General features: G+C 41.7%; 2 protein-coding genes across 4 annotated transcripts in view; one reads left to right on the top strand and one right to left on the bottom strand.

The window, feature by feature from the left end:
* The window catches only part of LOC109024224 (zinc finger protein 709-like), a 44,643-nt gene extending 35,985 nt beyond the window's left edge, over positions 1-8,658 (top strand). The window contains exons 11-13 of one of the 2 annotated variants that reach the window (XM_063701034.1): positions 2,870-2,925; positions 6,851-7,006; positions 8,067-8,658. The gene's annotated coding sequence lies outside the window, so the exon portion shown is untranslated. The remainder of the gene's footprint in view (positions 1-2,869; positions 2,926-6,850; positions 7,007-8,066) is intronic. The other variant, XM_019016080.3, reaches the window with a different exon arrangement.
* Positions 1-18,506, bottom strand: part of LOC101153837 (zinc finger protein 709-like) — a 43,660-nt gene that overhangs the window by 3,686 nt on the left and 21,468 nt on the right. The window contains exon 5 of one of the 2 annotated variants that reach the window (XR_008674155.2): positions 59-595. The exons of the other annotated variant lie outside the window; for it this stretch is intronic. The gene's annotated coding sequence lies outside the window, so the exon portion shown is untranslated. Of the gene's footprint in view, positions 1-58; positions 596-18,506 lie in introns of those variants that run through there. 2 annotated transcript variants of the gene reach the window in all.

Raw genomic sequence — 18,506 nt, 5'->3', positions numbered from 1 at the left:
ATTGGACTATTTTGGTGAAGTCTATTTCTGTAAGAGTTAAAGAGGAAAGAAACACAGCTTGATGGTTAAAGACAGGTTTATTTTAGAAACAATCTGAAGGGTTTCTGGCCTATTTTGGTCAGGAGCACTTTTTCTTACAGACTAAGAGTATATATTGGTTTTAGGGTGAGGGGGCTTATTACAAGCTTGGAATGTCTCTGGGCGGAGGGGGGTTTCTCGGGGCTGGCATCTTCCCAGCCAGAGTGGGGGTTATCTTGGTGCATGTCTCTGGTCAGGGAGGAGTCTGGAATGCTTTTGGTCAGAGAGATTATTTGTGGTTTATGGTCATGCTGACCTTAGCCATTAGGCTGATGCCCTTTGGATTTAGAGTTTTTGATTAAGGTGAATTTTAAAATAAGGTGCTTGTCCACGATGGCGATGCTCTTGCTCTGTCAATTTCTTCTTCATAACTTTAAGTCTCTGATATTGCTCTTGAGGGGAGGGGAAGTGGCTCAGCTTTGTTTCTGCCTGCAGTCATCCTGGCATGACAATGGTACTGTGGGAATCTCTTCCTCTCTTGGACAGCCCTCAGATGTTAAACTGCACCGATTGCTGGCTGATGGTGTGGGGAAAAGCAAGAGAGATCAGATTGTTACTGTGTCTGTGTAGAAAGAAGTAGACATAGGAGACTCCATTTTGTTCTGTACTAAGAAAAATTCTTCTGCCTTGAGATTCTGTTAATCTATGACCTCACCCCCAACCCCCTGCTCTCTGGAACATGTGCTGTGTCAACTCAGGGTTAAATGGATTAAGGGCGGTGCAAGATGTGCTTTGTTAAACAGATGCTTGAAGGCAGCATGCTCATCACCACTCCCTAATCTCAAGTACCCAGGGACACAAACACTGCTGAAGGCGGCAGTGCCCTCTGCCTAGGAAAGCCAGGTATTGTCCAAGGTTTCTCCCCATGTGATAGTCTGAAATATGGCCTCGTGGGAAGGGAAAGACCTGACCGTCCCCCAGCCCGACACCCGTAAAGGGTCTGTGCTGAGGAGGATTAGTATAAGAGGAAGGCATGCCTCTTGCAGTTGAGACAAGAGGAAGGCATCTGTCTCCTGCCTGTCCCTGGGCAATGGAATGTCTCGGTATAAAACCCGATTGTACATTCCATCTACTGAGATAGGGAAAAACCGCCTTAAGGCTGGAGGTGGGACATGCAGGCAGCAATACTGCTTTGTAAAGCATTGAGATGTTTATGTGTATGCATATCTAGCACAGCACTTGATTCTTTACCTTGTCTATGATGCAAAGACCTTTGTTCATGTGTTTGTCTGCTGACCCTCTCCCCACTATTGTCTTGTGACCCTGACACATCCCCCTCTCGGAGAAACACCCACAAATGATCAATAAATACTAAGGGAACTCAGAGGCTGGCAGGATCCTCCATATGCTGAACTCTGGTTCCCTGGGTCCCCCTATTTCTTTCTCTATACTTTGTGTCTTTTTCTTTTCCAAGTCTCTCATTCCACCTAACGAGAAACACCCACAGGTGTGGAGGGGCAACCCACCCCTTCAGATGGCTCTATTGTTCTCAGAAAACTCCAGGGACAAATTTGCCCTGTAAATCCAAATACGTTTTCTCTCCTTTCTAACAATACTATCTGAGATCAGCGTTTAATAGTTGTTTGTTTAGATGCTTAATGGACTCCTCCTAACAGTGTTTTTTTCCTGGTTTTGTCCACAAATTAGCTGGCCTACAGTGCAGGCAGTATCTTCATTAAATCCACGAATCTCCTGTGAATTGTCTTTCACCTCCATTTCCCCATTTCCACTGCATCAAGGATGGAGTGCCCTTTGACTTAAATGTCTCATGATCTGTTGCAATTGAAGTTAATTCTTAGGCAAGAGGTTAGGAGCCATGTGTTTCACAGCTTGCTTCTCTTCCACCTCAAGGCAAAATCTGACAGGGCTCTGAAGCTTGGGTAGGAGCGTTGGCAAGCTGCTTTCTGAGTAATCCTCTCTCTTTAGGAACTGAGTGTTCAGTGGCAGGGAGGAGGGACAGCAGCCTGATGTCCTCTTGGCCTGTGTCCTGGCATGGATCCACCACCTCTACGAGCTGAGGCAAAGTTGATCAGTGTCCTAGTAGTCTGAGTGCACCATACTCACAAACCATGTCCCCACTTTTCAAACATACCCACACAGGACATAACCTCAGTAATGGGTAGGTGGAGGTAAGATGAGAAAAGTTGAAGTTCTGCCCTTCCTGGAAAAAAGCCTTTTGACTAGAGGCTGGGTGACCGAGTAGAAGCATCACCATCGTGGACAAGCATCTCATTTGAAAAGCCACCTTAATCAAAATCTGCCTAAATCCAAAGGGCATCAGCCTAATGGCTAAGTCACCATGATCATAAACCACAAATAACATCTCCAACCAGAAACATTCCAAACTCCTCCCAGACCAGAGACATGCTAGCCCCAAGATAATCCACCTCTGCCCAGAGACATTCCAACCCCCCCATAGACTTCTCCCCTACACAGAAACATTCCAAGCTTGTAATAAGCCCCCTCACCCTAAAACCAATATACACTCTTAGTCTGTAAGAGAAAGCACTTCTGACAGAAATCAGCCAGAAGCCCCTCTCAGGTTTTTTCTAAAATAAACCTGTCTTTGACTGTCAAGCCGCATTTCGTGTTTCTTTCCTCTAACTCTTACATTTGGTGCACCCAGGATGGGTGCTGGGGGCAGAGGCTCTCCTGCAACCCAGGAAGCAGTGGGCAACGGCAGCTCGTCCTGAGTTAATTCCTGGATCCTGAAGGTCTCTGGCCACCACTCTGTCTTTTTATTCAGTTCACTTTTCTCTAATCCTCCCTTTTCTCTCTCTCCCTTGTGCAGCTGCAGTCCAAGAGGCCAACTGGAACATTAACATCAGACACTAATCCAGCTTACTGGTAAGATCTGCCCTCCCCTGGCTTTCTCACGGTATCCGGAAAAAGTCAGGTCTGCCATCTCGGTCCTCAGAGGACCAGTGGGACTAAGCTAGAGGAAATCTTGGGGATGCCCAGTTTCTTCTCAGCTTGACCATCCTCTTTAGAAAGAGAACTCCAGGTCTCTGTCTTTTGTCTGGGGACGCCTAGAACAAAAACAGACACCCTCGGCTTCTTCTTGCCAGTCCACATGGGTGCCAAACAATCCCACATTCCCACACCCTCTCCACTGTGCTGTCTCCTTCACAACCTCGCCAAACTTGGCTTAAGCATGTAGTCTTTTATTGTAACATGGCCTGGCCCCAATACACATTAGATAATGACAGCTGATTAGATAATGACAGCTGATGGCCCAAAAATGGCACCTTTAGCTTGCAAATTCTCAGGAACCTTAACTTTATAACCAAGAACAGCAAATGGCAAGAGGTTCTCTATATTCAGGCTTTCTGCTTCTACTTTAAATCCCAACGCTCCCTGTGTCAAGTTTGCACCTCTCATAAAATCTTTCTTTCTTCCTGGCTGGGCGCGGTGGCTCACGTCTATAATCCCAGCACTTTGGGAGGCCGAGGCGGGCTGATCACGATGTCAGGAGATCGAGACCATCCTGGCTAACACGGTGAAACCCCATCTCTACTAAAAATACAAAAAATTAGCCGGGCGTGCTGGTGGGCACCTGTAGTCCCAGTACTTGGGAGGCTGAGGCAGAAGAATGGCGTGAACCCGGGAGGCGGAGCTTGCAGTGAGCAGAGATCATGCCACTACACTCCAGCCTGGGTGACAGAGCAAGACAATGTCTCAAAAAAAAAAAAAAAAATCTTTCTTCCTAATGAGAACCCTCTCCAGGTCTTTCCCTCCTCCAAGCTATGAGTATATTCAAAAGGCTTCTCTTCATAGATCTTGTTTTCCTGGAAAAGGTTTTTTTCCCAGTTAACTGAATTACTTTTTTCCACTCTGTCTTGCCACTCTTGGTGCATATATAAAAGATCCTAAAACGGTTTCTGGTGGCCTGGGACCCCTTGGGAAAACAGAAAAGGCACCACAAATCCCATTTTGGGAAAAATCTATTTTCCTTATGGAACCCCTGGAATTAAAGGTGAATAAGTTGGAACCCCTGGAATTAAAGGTGAATAAGTACCTCTCAAAATCTTTGTCTTCCAGCTCTACTTGTTTATGAGGCCCTGGAAATTGTTTTCCTAGCCCTGTTCTTAAAGGGCACCACCCAAAGGCCAATAAGCCAATTGGGAAATTAGGAGAAAAAAAATATTGTAACTACTGAATCTTCTTCTGGTTGTCTGTGTGGTTATATACGTGTTATGTGTGCAGTGTCTATTAAAAGAACTCTAATTATAATTGGCAAAAAAAATAAGTGCTTAAATCAAATATCTTTAAGGGAAAAGTAAAAGCTGTGGGATCTTTCAGTTCACATGACTTTAATCTTTAAAACTTACTGGTACAGTAAAGTTAGAACTGTCTTAAGAGTTACCAGCATATGTTTTTGTTTGCATTTATTAATCAAGCAATTTCATTCTTATCTCTGCCAAATACTATAAGGTATCAAAACAAAACTATGACTCAGCCCAAACAAAATAATCTTTGTATAATTTTTTAATAAGTGAAACATTAATATTGGTTTAATGAAAATAGCTACATCCTAAGCCATTTAATATCCTAACTTCTAATCTTATGGACTTAGGCAGTCTAGTCCACAGGCGTGAAGGAAGTTTGTTTTGGGAAAGGACTGTTATCTTTTATATTAAAAGATAATTTATATTTAAAAATTTTATATGGTAAATTTTTGTACTAAAGTAAATTAACTGGTTGTTTAAAGAGAGAGATGTTTACAACAAGTCAGAAAGTTGAGGCATGTCAGACTGTGAAAGGCATGAAAAATTTTATAAATGGAATTTATGCAAGAAATGTACAATTTAAAAGTGATTAGGCCTCCTGACTGCTTTATAAACTCTTACCTGTACAACTTGCCTGCTTTGCTGCTTTGCAGCTAGGTAAAACCTAGGATACACGGAATTAAATGCTGGACTAAGCCAGACCTTATCTGCATAGAAGTCTAGGTCCTAGGCTCTACACCTAGTACATAATTAAAATCCCAAACTTACCAAGGTTTTCAACAAAAGTAAAGTTTACTGAAAGTTAATTATGTGGAAAGTGTGTAAGGAAAGTAAAATACACTTTTGGTAAAAAGATTATAAGGAGGCATGAGAATGTGGATTTTTACCTACATTAAAAAGTTAAACAATTGTTTTGAAGGTTTAAGCAAGTTTTGGCAGGTTAATTGTAAAAGAAATTCTGTGTAACCATATTGGCTAAAGTTGAAGGGGTAGCATCTAGTTTTTCTGTAAATTGAGCATTAAAATAAAAGCACAACGGGTTTCTCTTAAGCACTAACCTGCTCTTTAACAAAAATTATAAAGGGTTAAAAAGGGTCTATAAAAATCTTACCTTATGGTCAAACACTAAAATTGAGTAAATGTGTCTACAAGGTTTTATTAAAAATGGAGTTTAATATTCATAGCACACTAATATAACAGTAAAATTTGGCATATTTGGTATAAAATCATACAGGAAGCATGGTCAAATACAAAATGGTGTTTGGCTTTCTTTGGGCTATATTTGTATAAGTATGTTATTGGTATGTGTTCCAAAGTTATGGGAGACTCCTATAATTCTGACATATCTTAGTGTACCTTATAAGTAATAATTATAATTGTTATGTTAAAATTATTGTGTGCCACAGAGGTAACAGATATCCTTGTCAATTGTGCCTTTAACTATGGGTATTCTAAAACTTTTTTTCTGAGACGGATTTTCACTTTTGTTGCCCAGGCTGGAGTGCAATGGCACAATCTCAGCTCACTGCAACCTCTGCCTCCTGGGTTCAAGCAATTCTCTTGCCTCAGCCTCCAGAGTAGCTGGGATTACAGGTGCACACCACCACACCTGGCTAATTTTTGTATTTTTAGTAGAGACGAAGTTTCACCATGTTGGTGAGGCTGGTCTGAAACTCCTGACCTCAAGGTGATCCGCCCGCCTTGGCCTCCCAAACTGCTGGGATTACAGGCATGAGCCACCACGCCCGGCCTAGCCTAAAACTTTTTGTCATCCATAAACAATTGTTGTCTTGTTTTGGTCCTCTTTAAAAAGGTGGTTTTATAATCAGCTATAAAGGTCTAACAGGTGCCCTTGAATGCAAGTTTCTGAAAATTGTGATATCACAATAGAGGAAAAACGTTCAGAACTCTTAAAAAGCTAAAATGTTAATATGAATCAGGACGGGAATTAATTGCATGAACTAAACTGTAGGAGACTGGAGTGATCTTTTTTGTTTGTTTGTTTTTAAGACAGAGTCTTGCTCTGTAGCCTGGGCTGGAATGCAGTGGCATGATCTTGGCTCACTGCAGCCTCCTCCTACATTCAAGTGATTCTCCTGTGTCAGCCTCCCAAGTAGCTGGGATTACAGGCGTTCGCCACCACACCCGGCTAATTTTTGTATTTTCAGTAGAGACGTGGTTTCACCATGTTACCCAGCTGGTCTTTTAACTCCTGACCTCAGGTAATCCACCCACCTTGGCCTCCCAAAGTGCTGGGATTACAGATGGGACCCACCACGCCCAGCCTGGAGTGATCTTTTTAACGTATTGCTTAAAATGTTGCTAATCCTTTGTTTTGCTTTTCAAAGTCCAAGAATCTTTTCTTTTGAGTTATTGACAGCTTTTAACAATTTAGTATGCTTCCATGAACAAAATTTGGAGTATTCTTGTTTCTCTCTACCTGATTTTCTCCAGAATTTGGAAACTATCTGTATGTATTCTTAAGTTAGGGTAATAAAGTTATTTGCATAAGTGCAAGAAGAATCTGTTTTCTTTTTTAACAGGACACAATTGGGAAAACTGGTTATTTTACCAAGGCTTTAACTGGAATGGTGTGCCTTCCTTTAAGGAATCAAATTTGACTTATGGAGCCAATAAAGCCCTTGAAAGGCTGGCCTCAGATTTCGTGTACAGTCCCTGTACAGGGTTTCCGATCTGTGGTAAGTAAAGAATGTCACTTTCTGACAGGCCAGGAGTCCCAAGTTATCTTAGAACCTCAAGAAGAGAGGAATTCTCCCAACTCATAGGTATTCAATGGTACAAATCCATGGCTGGCCTTGCCTTTAAAAAGGTCTTATCTCACATTCCCAATTTAAAGGACCTAAGTAACAAATAATTATTCTTGCTCCACTGTATGCAAATAACTAAGCCAAGTATAATAAAGAAAATCAATCCTACTGGTATGATTTGTCTTTTAATGAAAATGGTAAACTTGAGAGAGAAAATTATGTTTCAAAAACGATAGCACACATGTTGTTAAATTCTGGTGTTGCCTAATGTTTTTCAATTCTTACTATTTTCTGTTTAAATTAAATTCTAATTTTTCTGGCTACAAGTTTCCAAAACAGCTGTGCTTTCTGAAAGCCCTATAAACTGTAAACTGAAAACTTGATGTTTCAGCAGGCACTGCCTCTAAGCCCCCGACTCTCACCAGAGGAAATAAATAGGAAACCTTAAGCTAAAATAAGTAACCAAGAGAGAATTACTCATCCTAATCAGTCTCACCCCTACCTCATCAAATACTTTTATTGTTCCTACCTCTCCTTTTAAGCCAAATATTAAAACTTTTTAATGGAAATTATTTACTACGCCACCCTTGTGGGAATTGCTTTACTCTACTATTTGCAGTAGGACTATATACTGTAGCACCCTCAGGGTAAAATATCAGACACAGAAACTCAATTACCATAGCATTTTGCTTAATTATTATCCTCATAGCGGGAATAATGGTTACTAACAGAAAATAACACATGGGCCTTTCCAAACCAGCACCTCTGCCTCTTATTAGGTAAGGAATGTTGTTTCTATATCAGCCAATCGGACCTAGTAAAAAGCGCTATTAAAAAAAACAAGCTAAGGAGTACCAAAACAAACAAACAGATTCTTGGTTTGGGAACAAAATCATAGATAGCATGGGTCATCCCATTCCTGGGCCCTCTCCTAATAATATACCTACTTATGGGACTAATGTTCTTACCCTGCCTAATTAACCTTTTTCAGAGATTTTTTAAACTGACAGGATCATGGCCATTTCACAGACAACTACCCAAAAATATCTACAGACGGCACTGCTCCTACCAACCCGATACCAGAGAACTCCATACCCTCGTCAGCAGGAAGTAGCCAGAAAGAACATGCCGCCCCTCGTCCCTTTTATAACTATAAGGTCTGGATTGACAGAGCAGAAGCATCACCATTGTGGATAAGTGCCTCATTTTAAAATTCACCTTAATCAAAAACTGCCTAAATCCAAAGGGCATCAGCCTAATGGCTAAGGTCAGCATGATCACAAACCACAAATAACATCTCCAACCAAAAACATTCCAGACACCTCCCACAGAGAAATGCTAGCCTCAGGATAACCCCTCTCCTGCCGGAAAGATGTCACCCCCAAGATAACCGCCCCTCCGCCCAGAACATTCCAACCCCGCCATAAACTTCTCCCCCACACAGAAACATTCCAAGCTTGTAATAAGCTCCCTCACCCTAAAACCAACGTACATTCTTAGTCTGCAAGGAAAAGTGCTCCTGACTGACCGGCCAGAATCCTCTCTCAGGTCTTTTCTATAATAAACCTGTCTTTGACTGTCAAGCAGTGTTTGGTGTCTCTTTCCTCTTTTTTTAATTTTTTTTTTAAGATGGAGTCTTGCTCTGTTGCCCAAGCTGGAGTGCAGTGGCGTGATCTCAGCTCACTGCAACCTCCACCTCCTGGGTTCAAGTGATTCTCCTGTCTCAGCCTTCTGAGTAGCTGGGATTACAGGCGCAGGCTGCCATGCCTGGCTAATTTTTTGTGTTTTAGTAGAAACAGGGTATCATGGTGTTGCCCAGGCTGGTCTCGATCTCCTGAGCTCAGGCAGTCTGCCTGCCTCGGCCTCCCAAAGTGCTAGGATTACAGGTGTGAGCCACTGCGCCCAGCCTCTTTCCTCTTTAACTCTAACTCTTACACTAGAAAGAGAGAACCTTGTATCCTTGGCTACACAGTCTAGAGTGGAGTGTTCACCTCACTGGGGTGAGGATGTGGGGTACAGGATCAGGGAACAGTAAGGGTTTAAATACCACAAACTCACATTTCTCACAGAATTTTCACAGATTCTCTTGAATAGGTTTCCTCACTGGCTGTTTGCCTTTAGGATGACTTCAGGGGCTTTAAATGGTTGTTTTAAAGTGACTGTCACAAGTGTCTCTGGGGAGTGGGTTAGTGAAACTCCTCATACTGTTATGCCATCCTAATGCCTTAAGATTCTGCCCAGATCAAAAAATGCCCTATATGTGATGGCAGTGCAACCTGTAATATCACTTGTAATTTAAGAACCAAATGTTTAAAATTATTTTTTTCATTTCTTTTTTTTGAGACATGTCTCGCTCTATTGCCCAAGCTGGAGTGCAGTGGCACAATCTCAGCTCACTGCAACCTCTGCCTCCCAAGCTCTAAGCCATCCTCCCACCTCAGCCTCCCAAGTAGCTGGGGCTACAGGCACATGCCACCATGCCTGGCTAATTTTAAAATTTTTTATAGAGATGGGGTTTTGCTGTGTTGCCCTGGCTGGTCTCGAACTACTGAGCTCAAGCGATAAAAAAAAATTTTTGTTAACGTTTATTTTTTAAAGATTCCTGGGGATGGAATACACAAACCCACATCTCACAAACATCAGGAATCATATCACAAAAAATATACATTTCAATTTATTTACCTTCTTAATAATGTCAACTTTTAGATTCAGGGGGTACATATGCAGGTCTGTCACATGGGCACACTGTGACACTGAGGTTGGGCTATGGGTGAGCCTGTCATCCTGGCAGTGAGCACAGCACCCGACAGGCATTCCCTCAGCCCTCACTCTCCGCCATCCCTCCCACTTCCAGCAGTCCCCAGCGTCCATTGCTCCCATCTTTATGTGCATAACAACTTTTTATGGTTTACAAAAACATACTGCTCACTTCATAAAACTTCTTTAGAGGACTATAAAACACAAAGAACTGGTTACCTGTTAAAAATTAGTCATTTGATTTATGAACTATTAAAATAATATACTTAATGCAAATTTTCTTAATCATTGTTTATAGTCAATGTTAAGATTCAAAAATTCAGCCTGAGGCTGGGCACAGTGACTCACATCTGTTTGGGAGGGTGAGGCCAAAGGATCACTTGAGGCCAGTTCAAGACCAACCTGGGAAACATGGCAAGACCTTGTCTCTACAAAAAAAACAAAAAAACCCTGTGTGTACCCACCCACCCACACACCCACCCACCCACCCACAACCCAGCCTGAGATTTAGAAGCAGTCTACCTGAAGGCTCACTCATAGCATGTCCTCTAGCATTCGTGTCTAGTGGCCTCAGGTTCCCAAAGATAACAATTTTATTACTTTCTTGTCTGTTCGGCATTTACATAAAAAGCAATTTAAATTACATATTTTTCTTTCCTCACTATAAAAGGCAACATGGTTTACACACTTTGCTTTTTTGTTCATTTGAAAATAAATCCTGCAGCTTTTTTCCTATTCATTGGTGCCTTCCCTAATTTTTATAAAGGTTCACAAGATGATAGAAGTTGAGCCAGTTGTGTGGCTCACATGCCTGTAGTCCCAGTGACTTGGGAGGCTGAGGTGGGAGGATCACTTGAACCCAGGACTTCAAGGCTGCAGTGAACTATGTGCCACTGTACTTCCAGCGTGGGCAACAGAGTGAGACCCTGTCTCCCCCCAAAAAATGTTTTAATAAATATATTTTTTTAAAAGATGGAAGTTTATATAGTCAGTTCTCTATTAAACACTGAATATGTTCCCATTCTTTTGCTAGTCATTTCTTGCTGTAATCAAGATGAATAGCAATAGGTACAATCTAAAAGACTTAGAAATCTGTACTGAACTAAGGCAGTGAAATGAGAACTGGGAAGGTAGTTAGAAAACATGGCAAAATAAATATTTGAAAGTTATTTTTCAAACTTAAAGAATTATTTTTTTTTTTTGGTAGAGATGGAGGTCTCACTGTGTTGCCCAGACTGGTCTTGAACTCCTGGCCTCAAATGATCCTCCTGCCTTGGCCTCCCAAAGTGCTGGGATTACAGGCGTGAGCCACCACACCCAGCTGAATTATATTTTTGTAGTGAAATATAGCATACTTCTTATAGAATGCATAGAATGTTTTATGTTTAATCATAACTGTAAACTTCCGTAGACTGGGCACTCAGAATGAACAGACCCTGGGCATGTCACAGCTCCCAGTGCTGCTCCACCTTGACTTTGTTTCCCTCTTGTCCCCAGAGGTGACCACTGCCCTTAATTTTGTGGATATTCTTTATGGCTATACCATTATTTTATCACCAAGCAGTGTTTTGCTTAAGTTTGCCTCTTTAGCACTTTCTGTGGAAGGAAATCACGGATGGGCGTCTCCTTGGTTTTTGTCCCAGTTGTTTCATACATGCTGGTGTCTGAGGCTTGGGCTACCCAATTTGCTCATCCATTCCAGTATCTATAGGATTCATGTTGCTTCAATTTTGTGTTTTGTTCTTATGGAAAATGCTGCTCTAATCATACTTTAAGTCCCCATGTGCCTGTGCACAGTAAATTCTCTATACATCAGAGAAAACTTGCTGGGTTGTAGATTCTGAGCAACTTTAAGATTGCTACCAAGTCCCAATGGAGTATATGAATTGACCGTCCCACCGCTCTTGCATGTATATTTAGATAATTCTAGTGTTGCCAGTCATGTGGAATAATGTATTTTTGCCTATCTAGTTTGTAGTTTGTGTGAAATGGGATCACTTTGTGATTTTTTTTTTTTTTTTTTTTTTTTTTTTGAGACAGCGTCTTGTTCTGTTACCCAGGCTGGAGTGCAGTGGTGCAATCTCGGCTCACTGCAACCTCTGCCATTTGAATTACCACAGAAATGAATGTTCCTTTGTTTGCATCTTTGGAAGCATTTGGTGTTATATTTTGGAATTTAGCCATTCTGAGGTGTGTAGTGATACATATTCACCAAATGTTATAGGAATAATGAACAAAAACAGTTTTGCTTTCTGAAAAACAAGATGAGACCTTCCCTAACATACCTCAAATATTTTAAACTATAGAGAGGGACAGAGCAAGATGGCGGAATAGAAAGCTCCCCTGATCATCCTCCTGCAAGGACACCAAATTAACAACTATCACACAGAAAAAACACCTTCATGAGAACCAAACATCAGGTAAGCGCTTATAGTACCTGGTTTTAACTTCATATCACTGAAAGAGGCAATGAAGCGATTTAAAAAACAGTCCTGAATCACCAACAGCACCCCTCTCCCACCCCCAGCAACAGCAGCATCATGCAGAGAGCAACTCTAGGTGCTGTGGGAGGGAGAACACAGCAATTGTGAGGCACTGAACTCAGTGCTGTCCTGTTAGAGCAGAAAGGAAAATCAGACCAAATTCAGCTGATACCTGCCCATGGAGGGGGCATTTAACCAGCCTTAGCCAGGGAGGAACTGCTGATCCCAGTGGTCTGAACTTAAGCGCCTGCAAACCGCATTGCTGAGGGCTGCAGCACTCTCTCTCTCTCCAAGTAAAGTTGAAAGGCAGTCTAGCCCATAAGGACTGCAACTCTTAGGTGAGTCCTAGTGCTGAATTAGGCCCAGAGTCAGTGAACCGACAGGGGGCAGGGAGGGGTGGTGACATATGGGATCACCGCTCCTTTAACCCCAGGCTGCACAGCTGTCAGCTAAAAAAGAGACCCCTTCTACTTGAGGGAGGAGACAGTATTGGGGGGACTGTATCTTACATCTCGGATACCAGCCCAGCCACAGTAGGACAGGGCACTGGTCAGAATCAGGAGGCCCCTGTTCCAGGGCCTAGCTCCCGGACATTTCTAGACACACCTTGGGCCAGAAGGGAACCTACTGCCTTGAAGGGAAGGACCCAGTCCTGCCAGCATTCATCACCTGTTAACTGAAGAGCCCTTGGACCCTGAATAACCAGTAACGATACCCAGGCACTACATCAAGGGCCTTTGGTGAGCCTCTGAGACTTGCTGGCTTCAGGTGAGACTCAGCACATAACCAGTTGTGGTGGCTACAGAGGAAAACTCCTTCTGCTTGAGAAAAGCAGAGGGAAAAGTAAGGGGACCTTGTCTTGCACCTTAGGCACCAGCATGGCCACAGAGGGGCAGAGCACCAAGCAGGTTCTTGGGGCCCCTGATTCTAGAACTTGACTCTTCGATAGCATTTCTGGACCTGTCTTGGGCTAGAGGGGAGCCCACTGCCCTGAAGAGGCAGCATTCATGACAAGCTGACTTAAGAGACCTTTAGCCCTAAGGGAATACGAGCAGTAGCAGTACTCTGACAGAACTCCTTGTGGCTTGGGGCGGTGGCTATGGGGTGAGGTTCCTCTGCCTTTCGAGGGAAGGACTTGTGTAGTTTGAGTGCCAGCTCAGCCAAGCCACAATACAACAGGACACAAAGCAGACTTCTAAGGTTTTTTCACTCTAATCCCTGACTACTGGACAGCACTTCTGGACTCACCTGGGGCTTAGAGGACCTCGTCACCCTGAAAGGAAGGACACAGGCCTGGCTGGTTTTGCCATCTGCTGATTGTAGACCCCAGGGGCCTTCAGTGAACACAGGCAGTAGCCAGGGAGTGGTTACAGCAGGCCTTGGGCAAGACGCAGCACTGGCTTCAGGTCTGACCCAGTGCAGTCACAGTGGTGGTGGCCACAGGGATGCTGGTGTCATTCCACCCTCAGCCTTGGGTGGCTTAGAACAGAGAGAGAAAGAAACTATGTTTGGGAGATCATAAGGAAAGAGAACAAGAGTCTCTGCCTGGTAATCCAGAGAATTCTCCCAGATTTTGTCCAAGACCATCAAGGCAGCACCTCTATGAGTATGCAAGAACCACAGCATACTGGGTTTGGGGTGCCCCCTAAAGCAGATATAACTTAGATATCTAGAAAGCCTTCCCTAAGAAGGACAGCTACAAATAAGCCCAGACAGTGAAGACCAAAATAAATACCTAACCCTTCAATGCCCAGACACCAAAGAACATCTACTAACATTAACACCATCCAGGAAAACATAACCTCACCAAATGAACTAAATAAGGCACCAGGGGACCAATCCTGGAGAAACAGATATGTGACCTTTCAGACAGAATTCAAAATAGCTGTGTTGAAGAAACTTAAAGAAATTCAAGGGAACACAGAAAAGGAATTCAGAATTCTATTAGATAAATTTAACATAGAGATTGAAATAATTAAAAATTGAGCAGAAATTCTGGAGCTGAAAAATGCAACTGGCTTACTAAAGAATGTATCAGACTCCTTTAATAGCAGAATTGATCAAACAAGAAAGAATTAGCTTGAAGACAGGCTATTTGGAAATATACAGTCAGGAGACAAAAGAAAAATGAGTAAGAAACAAGCACATCTACAGGATCTAGAAGATAGCCTCAAAAGGGCAAATCTAAGTTAATTAAAGAGGAAGTAGAAAAAAGGTTGTAGAAAGTTTATTCAAAGTGATATCAGAAAACTTCCCAAACTAGAGATATATATCAGTATCCAAGTACAAAAAGGTTATAAACCACCAAGCAGATTTAACTCAAAGACTACCTCAAGGCATTTCATAATCAAACTCCCAAAGTTCAAGGATAAAGAAAGGATCCTAAAAAGCAACAAGAGAAAAGAAACAAATAACATACAATGGAGCTCCAATACATCTGGCAGCAGACTTTTCAGTGGAAACCTTACAGGCCACCAGAGAGTGGCAATACATATTTAAAGTGCTGAAGGAAAAGACTTTTACCCTAGAAGAGTATATCTGGTGAAAATATCCTTCAAGCATGAAGAAGAAATAAAGACTTTCCCAGATAAAAGCTGAGGGATTTCATCAATACCAGACCAGTCCTACAAGAAATGCTAAAGGAAGCACTTCAATCAGAAAGAAAAGGACATTAATGAGCAATAAATAATCGCCTGAAGGTTCAAAACTCACTAGTAATAGTAAACAGGAAAATACAGAATATTGTAACATTGTAACTGTGCTATGTAAACCACTTTTTTTTTTTTTTTTTTTAAGACAGAGTCTCGCTCTGTTGCCAGGATGGAGTGCAGTGGCACGATCTCAGCTCACTGCAACCTCCAACTCCCTGGTTTAAGTGATTCTCCTGCCTCAGCCTCCTGAGTAGCTGGGATTACAGGCACACACCACCATGCCCAGAAAATTTTTGTATGTTTAGTAGAGATGGGGTTTCACCATGTTGGCCAGGATGGTATTGATCTCCTGACTTCATGATCCACCCACCTTGGCCTCCCAAAGTGCTGGGATTACAGGCTTGAGACACCGCACCTAGCCTGTAAACTACTCCTATCCTAAGTAGAAAGACTTAAACAGTGAACAACTCAAAAATAATAAACATAATTTTTCAAGACATAGTACAATTAGATATAAATAGAAACAACTAAAAGTTAAAAGGGGGTGAACCAAGTTGTAGAGTTATTTTCTTTTTGCTTGTTTATGCAAATGGTGTTATCAGTTCAAAACAGTAAGTTAAAATATAGTATTTACAAGCTTCATGGTAACCTTAAACCGAAAAAACAATGGATACACAAAAAATAAAAAGACACTGAATCTTATCACCAGAGAAAATCACCTTCACTAGAGGAAGACAGGAAGAAAGGAAAAGAGGAAGAGAAGACCACTAAACAACCAGAAAACAAATAACAAAATGGCAGGAGTAAGTCCTTATTTATCAATAATAATAATATAAATGGACTAAACTCTGCAATCCAAAGACACAAACTGGCTGAATGGATGAAAAACCAAAACCCATTGATCTGCTGCCTACAAGAAATACACTTCACCTATAAAGACACACACAGACTGAAAATAAAGGGATGGAAAAAGATATTCCATGCTAATGGAAACCAAAAAAGAGCAGTAGTTGCTATACTTATATCAGACAAAATAGATTTCAAGACAAAAACTGTTAAGAAGAAACAAAGAAGGTCACTATATAATAATAAAGGGGTCAGTTCAGCAAGAGGATATAACAGTTGTAAATATATATGCACCCAACACTGGAGCACACAGATATAAAAAGGAAATATTATTAGAGCTAAAGAGAGAGGCCCTGATACAATAAGAGCTGGATACTTCAACACCCCACTTTCAGACTTAGATCTTCCAGACAGAAAATCAATGAAGAAACATCAGACTTAATCTGCACTATAGATCAAATGGATCTAATAGATATTTACAGCACATTTCATCCAAAAGCTGCAGAGTATACATTCTTTTCCTCAGCACATGGATCATTCTCAAGGATAGGCCATATATAGGTCACAAAATGAGTTTTAAAACATTCAAAAAGGCCAGGCACAGTGGTTCACATCTGTAATCCCAGCACTTTGGGAGGCCAAGGTGGGCAGATCACGAGGTCAACAGATTGAGACCATCCTGGCCAACATGGTGCAACCCTGTCTCTACTAAAAATACAAAAATTAGCTAGGTGTGGTGGCATGCACCTATAGTCCCAGCTACTCGGGAGGTTGAGGCAGAAGAATCACTTGAACCCGGAAGGCGGAGTTTGCAGTGAGCTGAGATTGCGCCACTGCACTCCAGCCTGGTGACAGAGCGAGACTCTGTCTAAAAATAAATAAATAAATAAAAATTTTAAAATTTAAAAAAATACTGAAATAATGTCAAGCATCTTCACTGACCACAATGGAATAAAACTAGAAATAAATAGTGAGGAATTTTGGAAACTATACAGATACATGGAAATTAAACAATATGCTCCTGAATGACCAGTGGGTCAATGAAGAAATTAAGAAAATGGGACAACTTCTTGAAACAAATGATAATGGCAACACATGCCAAAACCTATGGGATACAGCAAAAGCAGTACTCAGAGGGAAGTTTATAGCTACTACATGCCTACATCAAAAAAGAGGAAGAGGCCCAGCGCGGTGGCTCACGCCTGTAACCCCAGCACTTTGGGAGGCCGAGGTGGGTGGATCACGAGGTCAGGAGATCGAGACCATCCTGGCTAACATGGTGAAACCCTGTCTCTACTAAAAGTACAAAAAATTAGCCGGGCGTGGTGGCGGGTGCCTGTAGTCCTAGCTACTCAGGAGGCTGAGGCAGGAGAATGGCATGAACCCGGGAGGCGGAGCTTGCAGTGAGCCGAGATCCTGCCACTGCACTCCAGCCTGGTGACAGAGTGAGACTCCATCTCAAAAAAAAAAAAAAAAAACAAGAGGAAGAACTTGAAACAATCTAACAATGCATCTTGAAGATCTAGAAAACAAAAGCAAACCAAACCCAAAATTGGTAGAAGAAAAGAAATAATAAAGATTAGAGCAGAAGTAAATGAAAATACAAAAGACCAATTTTTTTTTTTTTTTTTTTTTTTTTTTTGAGATGGACTCTCGCTCTGTAGCCCAGGCTGGAGTGCAGTGGTGCGATCTCAGCTCACTGCAATCTCCGCCTCCAAGGTCCCAGTTCAAGCAATTCTCCTGCCTCAGTCTCCCTAGTAGCTGGGATTACAGGAACACGCCACCACACCCAGCTAATTTTTGTATTTTCAGTAGAGCCAGGGTTTCACCATGTTAGCCAGGCTAGTCTTGAACTCCTGACCTCGTGATCCGCCCACCTCGGCCTCCTAAAGTGCTGGGATTGCAGGCATGAGCTACTGTGCCCGGCCAAAACATCAATTTTTTAAGTTAAACAAAATTGACAAACATTTAGCCAGACTAAATAAGAAAAAAAGAGGATCCAGATAAATTAGAAATGAAAAAGAAGACAAATGATATTACAAAAATTCAAAGCAGTAGTGGCTACTATGAGTAACTATATGCCAATAAATTGGAAAAAATAGAAAAAATGTAAAAAATTCCTAGATACATACAACCAACCTACTGAGATTGAATCAGGAAGAAATCCAAAACCTGAACAGACCAATAACAAGTAACAAGATTGAAGCCATAATAAAAAGTCTCCCGGTAAAGAAAAACTCAGAACCCAATGGCTTCACTGCTGAATTCTACCAAACATTTAAAGAACTAATGCCAATCCTACTCAAACTATTCCAAAAAACAGAGTAGGGAATACTTCCAAACTCAGTCCACAAGGCCACTATTACCTTCATAACAAAACCAAAGGCACATCAAAAAAACCAAAACTATAGGCCAATATCACTGATGAATATTGATGTAAAAATCCTCAACAAAATACCAACCAAAATCAACAACACATCAGAAAGAGCATTCATCATGACCAAGTGGGATTTATCTCTGGGATGCAAGGATCAACCTATGTAGATGAACCAGTGTGATACATTGCATGACCAGAATGATGGATAAAAACCATACAATCATTTCAACTGATCCTGAAAAAGCATTTGATAAAATTCAACATCCATTCATAATAAAAACCCTCAAAAAAGTGGGTATAGAAGGAACATACCTCAA

The sequence above is a fragment of the Gorilla gorilla genome, chromosome 20, assembly GCF_029281585.2.
Source record: "Gorilla gorilla gorilla isolate KB3781 chromosome 20, NHGRI_mGorGor1-v2.1_pri, whole genome shotgun sequence".
NCBI lineage: Eukaryota > Metazoa > Chordata > Mammalia > Primates > Hominidae > Gorilla > Gorilla gorilla.
Note: the sequence above shows the minus strand (reverse complement) of the source record. Positions and strands in the feature narration are given on the sequence as shown.